Raw genomic sequence first — 7,433 nt, 5'->3', positions numbered from 1 at the left:
TGAATGTGAGTGTGAATGGTTGTCTGTGTCTATGTGTCAGCCCTGTGATGACCTGGCGACTTGTCCAGGGTGTACCCTGCCTTTCGCCCGTAGTCAGCTGGGATAGGCTCCAGCTCGCCTGCGACCCTGTAGAACAGGATAAAGCGGCTAGAGATAATGAGATGAGATGCTTTGTTTCCTGTCAGCCTTGCTGCTCACATTTTTGATATAATTAAACCTGCCTGCGTCTTTCTTTACCCTATCTGAATTTTGAAGAACTGTTTTAAAGGAACAGTCCACCGTACTTCCATAATGAAATATGCTCTTATCTGAATTGAGACGAGCTGATCCGTACCTCTCCGAGCTTTGCGCGACCTCCCAGTCAGTCAGACGCGCTGTCACTCCTGTTAGCAATGTAGCTAGGCTCAGCATGGCCAATGGTATTTTTTGGGGCTGTAGTTAGATGCGACCAAACTCTTCCACGTTTTTCCTGTTTACATAGGTTTATATGACCAGTGATATGAAACAAGTTCAGTTACACAAATTGAGGTGGGGTTTACATTAGACCGTATCAGCGGATCATCAGATTAACGTTTTTAAAACGATTCGCGTGCACACAGCAACACCAATACACGATTCGCCTGCACACAGCAACGCCAATACACGATTCGCCTGCACACAGCAACACCAATACACGGATACGCTCGGCTCCGCAGGCATCCTGCGCTCCAAATCACTCCGCCCTGAACAGCGAGTGCCCTCTGGAGGGTGCGCACTCCGGCCCTGCGCAGCTCACAGAGCGCGCGAGTGAAGCGCACGAGCAGTGATTCGGGACTGAGCCGCTGTGTGTGTGATCCCAGTGCATATCGGGCATGCGCGTCACTTACCACTTGCAAGTGGAAGGATGGCAAGCCTAAAGACAATCATAACTACACAATGGGCAGTATTTGCATCAGTATTTGCAGTATTTTCATACTTTTATACTCTTTTTAATGAAAGATGATACAAGGCGGAAGTCCGCGCCGTTTTTCAGCAGTCGCGTCACATGACCAACGCCAGCGAATCAGGAAGGTGGATGTCACAGTGACGATGTCACAGTGATGACGCCAGCTAGAGCTCAGCACAGCGTATCCGCGTATTCTCAATGTTTACACAGCACCGGACCAGACACGATCTGGATTGAATACGTGGACGCTGGCGGATTCCCGTTTCCCGGCGTTTCCAGGCGGTTTAATGTAAACGGACAGTGCATCCGCGAAGAAAACGAGACAGATACGGTCTAATGTAAACTTGGCCTGAAACGTAGCGATTTTCTATGCTATGGAAAGTCCGCACTATAATGACAGGCGTACTAACACCTTCTGCGCGCTTCAACAGCGCATTGATATCTGAGCTCCGTATCAATGCGCTGCCAAAGCGCGCAGAAGGTGTTAGTACGCCTGTCATTATAGTGCGGACTTTCCATAGCATAGAAAATCGCCACGTTTCAATTTGTGTAACTGAACTTGTTTCATATCACTGGTCATATAAACCTATGTAAACAGGAAAAACGCGGAAGAGTTTGGTCGCATCTAACTACAGCCCCAAAAAATACCATTGGCCATGCTGAGCCTAGCTACATTGCTAACAGGAGTGACAGCGCGTCTGACTGCGTCTGACTGACTGGGAGGTCGCGCAAAGCTCGGAGAGGTACGGAGCAGCTCGTCTCAATTCAGATAAGAGCATATTTCATTATGGAAGTACGGTGGACTGTTCCTTTAACATTTTGCTTCAAATGAACATGTGTTTGTAACTGTTTTTCCTTTAATTGAGCAAATCTACATCCCCTTGCCACAATTACTATTAATTTCCTCTTTATTTTCCTTCTCACCTTCCTTTTTGTGTGTGAGTGTGATTTTTTTTTTTTAAATCAGGCTGCAGGAGTGCCAGAGCTCATGTTTTTAATTACAGTACGCAAATCACAATGGACAGAAGAAAGTAGAGCATGTGGTAATTATCACTTTCTGCTTTTCCGCTGGAAAGTCTTTGAACACAACTGCTTGTGTTTTTCCCTCCACAGTCATAAGAAACCATACAAGGCAAAGAAACAGTAAATACTGTCCGACTAAGGTCACGGTTTTTTCAAGGTATAAATAAAGATGACTAAATTCTTCAAGGTGCAATTTAGCCTTGAAGTTACTGACTTGCCCTCATTGACCCCCATGTGGCCATGTTAGCAGTCAATACTTCCAATACTTTTTCGTCTTGTCTTTAGGAACATAGGAGCATACTTGTGAACATGGTATCTCAAGAAGGCCTTGAGGGAATTTCTTCACACTTGGTAGAAACGTTCAGTTGGACTCAAGGATGAACTAATTAGATTTTGGTGGTCAAAGGCTGGAAGCCAAGGTCACTGTGACCTCATACATCCCATTTCCCCGAACATGATATCTCCAGAACACCTTGAGGGAATTTCTTCATATTTGGTACAAATGTTCAGTTGGACTCAAAGATGAACTGATTATCTTTTGGTGGTCACAGGTCAAGGTCATTGTGACCTCGTATGTCCCATTCTTGTAAACGCAATAGCTCAAGAATATCTTAAAGGAATTTCTATGAATCTGGCAGAAACATTCAGCTGGACTCAAAGATAAATTGATTAGATTTGGTGGTCAACGGTCAGTGTCACTGTGACCTCATATGTCCCATTCTTGTGAATGTGATATCTCAAGAAAATCTGGAGGGAATTTCTTCAAAATTGGTAGAGACATTCAGCTGGACTCAAAGATGGACTGATTAGATTTTGGTGTCAAAGGTCAGTTGTCAAGGTCACTGTGACCTCATACATCCAATTCTCCTGAAAGCGATATCTCAAGAAGGCCCTGAGGGAATTTCTTCAAATTTAGTACAGCTGGATTCAAAGATCAGCTAATTTGATTTTGGTGGTCAAAGGGCAGAGGTCAAGGTCACTGGGACCTCATAGGTCTCATTCACCTCAACGTGATATCTCAAGGATGCCTTGAGGGAATTTCTTCAAATTTGGTACAACTGTTCAGTTGGACTCAAAGATGAACTGATTAGAATTTGCTGGTCAAAGGTCAAGTTCTCTATGACCTCATAAGCACGTTAACCTGGTCAGGGTCATGATGAATCTGAAATCTATCCCAGGAACCTCCACTTTTCAGAATTCTAGGATACCAATACAGACTCTCAATTAGTGGGGCATCATGGAACATTTTATTTAGCTCTGTCCATGTTGCCCTGGTTTACATGCACAGTGGGTATGAAAAGTGGACATAACTGTGTGTCCCTTCTCTTAAGATTCTCAGAGTTCTTTTTAGCTAGTAGATTTTAAATTAAGTGCATTAACTAGCTACATTAGTTATGTTGGATTGAGAGGAAACCTCTATGTACACTACCGTTCAAAAGTTTGGGGTCACTTTGAAATGTCCTTATTTTTGAAAGAAAAGCACTGTTCTTTTCAATGAAGATGACTTTAAACTAATCAGAAATCCACTCTATACATTGCTAATGTGGTAAATGACTATTCTAGCTGCAAATGTCTGGTTTTTGGTGCAATATCTCCATAGGTGTATAGAGGCCCATTTCCAGCAACTCTCACTCCAGTGTTCTAATGGTACAATGTGTTTGCTCATTGCCTCAGAAGGCTAATGGATGATTAGAAAACCCTTGTACAATCATGTTAGCACAGCTGAAAACAGTTGAGCTCTTTAGAGAAGCTATAAAACTGACCTTCCTTTGAGCAGATTGAGTTTCTGGAGCATCACATTAATTTGTGGGGTCGATTAAATGCTCAAAATGGCCAGAAAAATGTCTTGACTATATTTTCTATTCAGTTTACAACTTATGGCGGTAAATAAAAGTGTGAATTTTCATGGAAAACACAAAATTGTCTGGGTGACCCCAAACTTTTGAACGGTAGTGTAAATAAGTACATGTCGCTGTTTTCATCGTTGCTAATGGCTGTTAGAGGCTGATCATCAAGAGCAACATTCTGTGAAGGGAAATCTGTGCTGATCGCAACATTCAGATCAGCAGTTCTCAGTTCTAGTTCTCAAGTTTTTCTCCACCACACCTGATCCATCTCCATAACTAATTACCACACCCTTCATGATCTGGGTTGGGTGTGTTAGGTCAGGGAGAACGTTAAACTGTGTTAAGTCAGCAATACAAGCAACAGACAATGCTGCATACCGGGTCATTTGTGAATCGTTATCACAATATTAGAACAGTGCTATTGAATGCCGATGGATCAGGAAACGTTAATTAATTTTCTATAACAGCAGCTCTGACAGTATGTAATCAGCTCTATAGTAACAACATACAGAGGGACTTGTAGGGTGGACGCTCAACATAAACAGGGTCTCCAGTATCAGCGTTTTGTAACAGTCAGAGGTAAGGCTTCAAATTTAGGCCAAGTTTACATTAGACCGTATCTGTCTCGTTTTCTTCGCGGATGCACTGTCCGTTCACATTGAAACGCCGGGAAACGGGAATCCGCCAGGGCCCACGTATTCAACCCAGTTCGTGTCTGGTCCGGTGCTGTGTAAACATTGAGATACGAGGAAACGCTGTGCTGAGCTCTAGCTGGCGTCATCATTGGACAACGTCACTGTGACATCCACCTTCCTGATTCGCTGGCGTTGGTCATGTGACACGACTGCTGAAAAATGGCGCGGACTTCCGCCTTGTATCACCTTTCATTAAAGAGTATAAAAGTATGAAAATACTGCAAATACTGATGCAAATACTGCCCATTGTGTAGTTATGATTGTCTTTAGGCTTGCCATCCTTCCACTTGCAAGTGGTGAGTGACTTGCGTATGCCCGATATGCACTGGGATCACACACACAGCGGCTCAGTCCCGAATCACTGCTCGTGCGCTTCACTCGTGCGCTCTGTGAGCTGCGCAGGGCCGGGGAGTGCGCACCCTCCAGAGGGCACTCACTGTTCAAGGCCGAGTGATTTGGAGCGCAGGATGCCTGCGGAGCCGAGCCGCTGAGGAGAAATTTACACATTACATTTCAACTTACGTGCTGTCTAATTAGTCATGTGATTAGCGTATCCGTGTATTGGCGTTGCTGTGTGCACGCGAATCGTGTATTGGCGTTGCTGTGTGCACGCTAATCGTTTTTAAAAACGTTAATCTGATGATCCGCTGATACGGTCTAATGTAAACCCCACCTTACATTCTCCATCACAGGAAACGGTCACATGGTAAGCTGCAAATTCATGACAGAGGAAAATAAGAGAAGCTGGAACGAACTTGTTTCACGGACGTTGCACAAAATGAAAAGTAGCCATAAATGGATAAAAAGTACACCAAATTGCTATGGTATAAGAGAAATAAAACACTTTTGGGATGTGATGTAATTTGAAAATGAATCAACCTTGGGCTGGTAACAGTAACTGTAAAAAAGAATAGTTGAGAATACTTGAAATTTCAAGGCAACAGTCTGCATTAAGAATTGTATGTTTTGCCAATGATGTGCCCATGATAATCCAAACTATGATAAAACTGTTATCTTTATTAAGAATTCTTAATTAAGTCAATTTTCAATTCCTCATTCTGCCAACATAGATTTCTCTTTTTGCTGAACAGTGGCATTCACAGTAGTGCAAAAAGGCAATCACAATTTTTTTTTACCTCTATTTGGATAGGACAGCGTAGAGACAGGAAATGAGCGGGAGAGAGAGACGGGGAGGGATCAGGAAATGACCTCAGGTCGGAACCGAACCCAGGTCCCCAGATTTATGATATGGTGCCTTATCCACCTGAGCCACGACGCCCCCGAGGTTATCATAATTCATCATTAAACCATACATGCCTTTTTTCATTGTTCTACACAATTACAAAAATTTTTAAAACCCACATTGTGTGTATGGCGTCGTGGCTCAGGTGGATAAGGCGCCATACCATAAATCTGGGGACCCAGGTTCGATTCCGACCCAAGGTCATTTCCCGCTTATTTCCTGTCTCTACACTGTTCTATCCAAATAAAGGTGAAAAAAAGCCCCCCCCCCCCCCCCCAAAAAGTCTGATAACCTCAATTGCCTTTTTGCACTACTGTGAATGCCACTGTTCAGCAAAAAGAGAAATCTATGTTGGCAGAATGAGGAATTGAAAATTGACTTAATTAAGAATTCTTAATAAAGATAACAGTTTTATCATAGTTTGGATTATCATGGGCACATCATTGGCAAAACATAAAATTCTTAATGCAGACTGTTGCCTTGAAATTTCAAGTATTCTCAACTATTCTTTTTTTTACAGTGCACTTCATCACACTACCATCATTGATTATTTTCCTATAATAGCATGCACCTGTGTGTTTTAGTCACTTTGGCTGTACAGTACATATAACCAATCACTCAGTGATTTAACTGTATGCTGTTGTCATCCTGAACAAGTCCAGATTGTACAAGAGTTTTAACGAATCATAATCTGTAACTAGATCATATCAAGGGCTTTTATATGGGTTTATATACTACAGTGCATACAGATATTACAGTCTGGATCACCACAGTCAAAATATGATCTTTTATCAATTTATTTTTGCCCAGTTCTACTTGTAGTTCGACATGTCTGTGTGCATTAAGCTGAACAAGACAGTGCAATGAGGGCTTGTACCCACTCGGTGCCCACGCAGCCCAGCTCCCACACGCAAAGCAACGCAGCCGGGGGCAGGGGAGTTATGAAATATGAGTTTTCACACGGTTTCCCATAGCAACACGAACAGCAGCACTGCTTCTCCACAGCTTCACCATCTCTCAGTGCTTCAGCTGTTCGAGTTACGTCTCCCATGCTCCTCGTGGGTGAACGTGCCTGGTCTGTGCATGGTTTACTTCTGGAAATGAGACATTGCCAGATTCAACACTTTTCCTTCCAATTAGACCTTGTTAAAATCATAGTGGGAGCGGTGGATATAATAATACGTCCTACTTTTACAGTTTATCAGAAATCTAGAATTTATATAGTTTTGTTAGTTTTTTTTTTTTGCAAAGTTCTACTAAAGGCTTGATTACAGGGATGAAAATCTTCCAATCTTGCAACACTGTACACGAAGGGTCGCTATGCACATGCCGCAACTCCTACACTGACGTTTCTATGATGGAGTGAAGAAATTACTGTATACAGTGACAACCTCCACATTTCACTCTTCTCTCTCTCTCTCTCTCTCTCTCTCGATCTCTCTCTTTTCTCTTTCCCTCACAGACAAAATACTCTGATCAGGCATACTTATGGATCTGAACTGCTCTGAGAAATATATTCCACTAGCCTGAAATGCTAATAGACTGGTACCAAAATCCAGAACTGTGACACCCAAAGGCATTTTTGAGACAAAGTCGGCAAACAGTCTTATTTTGTCAATTTGGGTGTGCCGAATTCAAATCTGCAATATGCCGAGCTCTATCTGACCTCTGTTGACCTCTAGAGGTCATTGAACTTTGGG

The sequence above is a fragment of the Neoarius graeffei genome, chromosome 28 (assembly GCF_027579695.1).
Source record: "Neoarius graeffei isolate fNeoGra1 chromosome 28, fNeoGra1.pri, whole genome shotgun sequence".
NCBI lineage: Eukaryota > Metazoa > Chordata > Actinopteri > Siluriformes > Ariidae > Neoarius > Neoarius graeffei.
The sequence above is the reverse complement of the archived record's forward strand: the minus strand, read 5'-3'. Positions refer to the sequence as shown.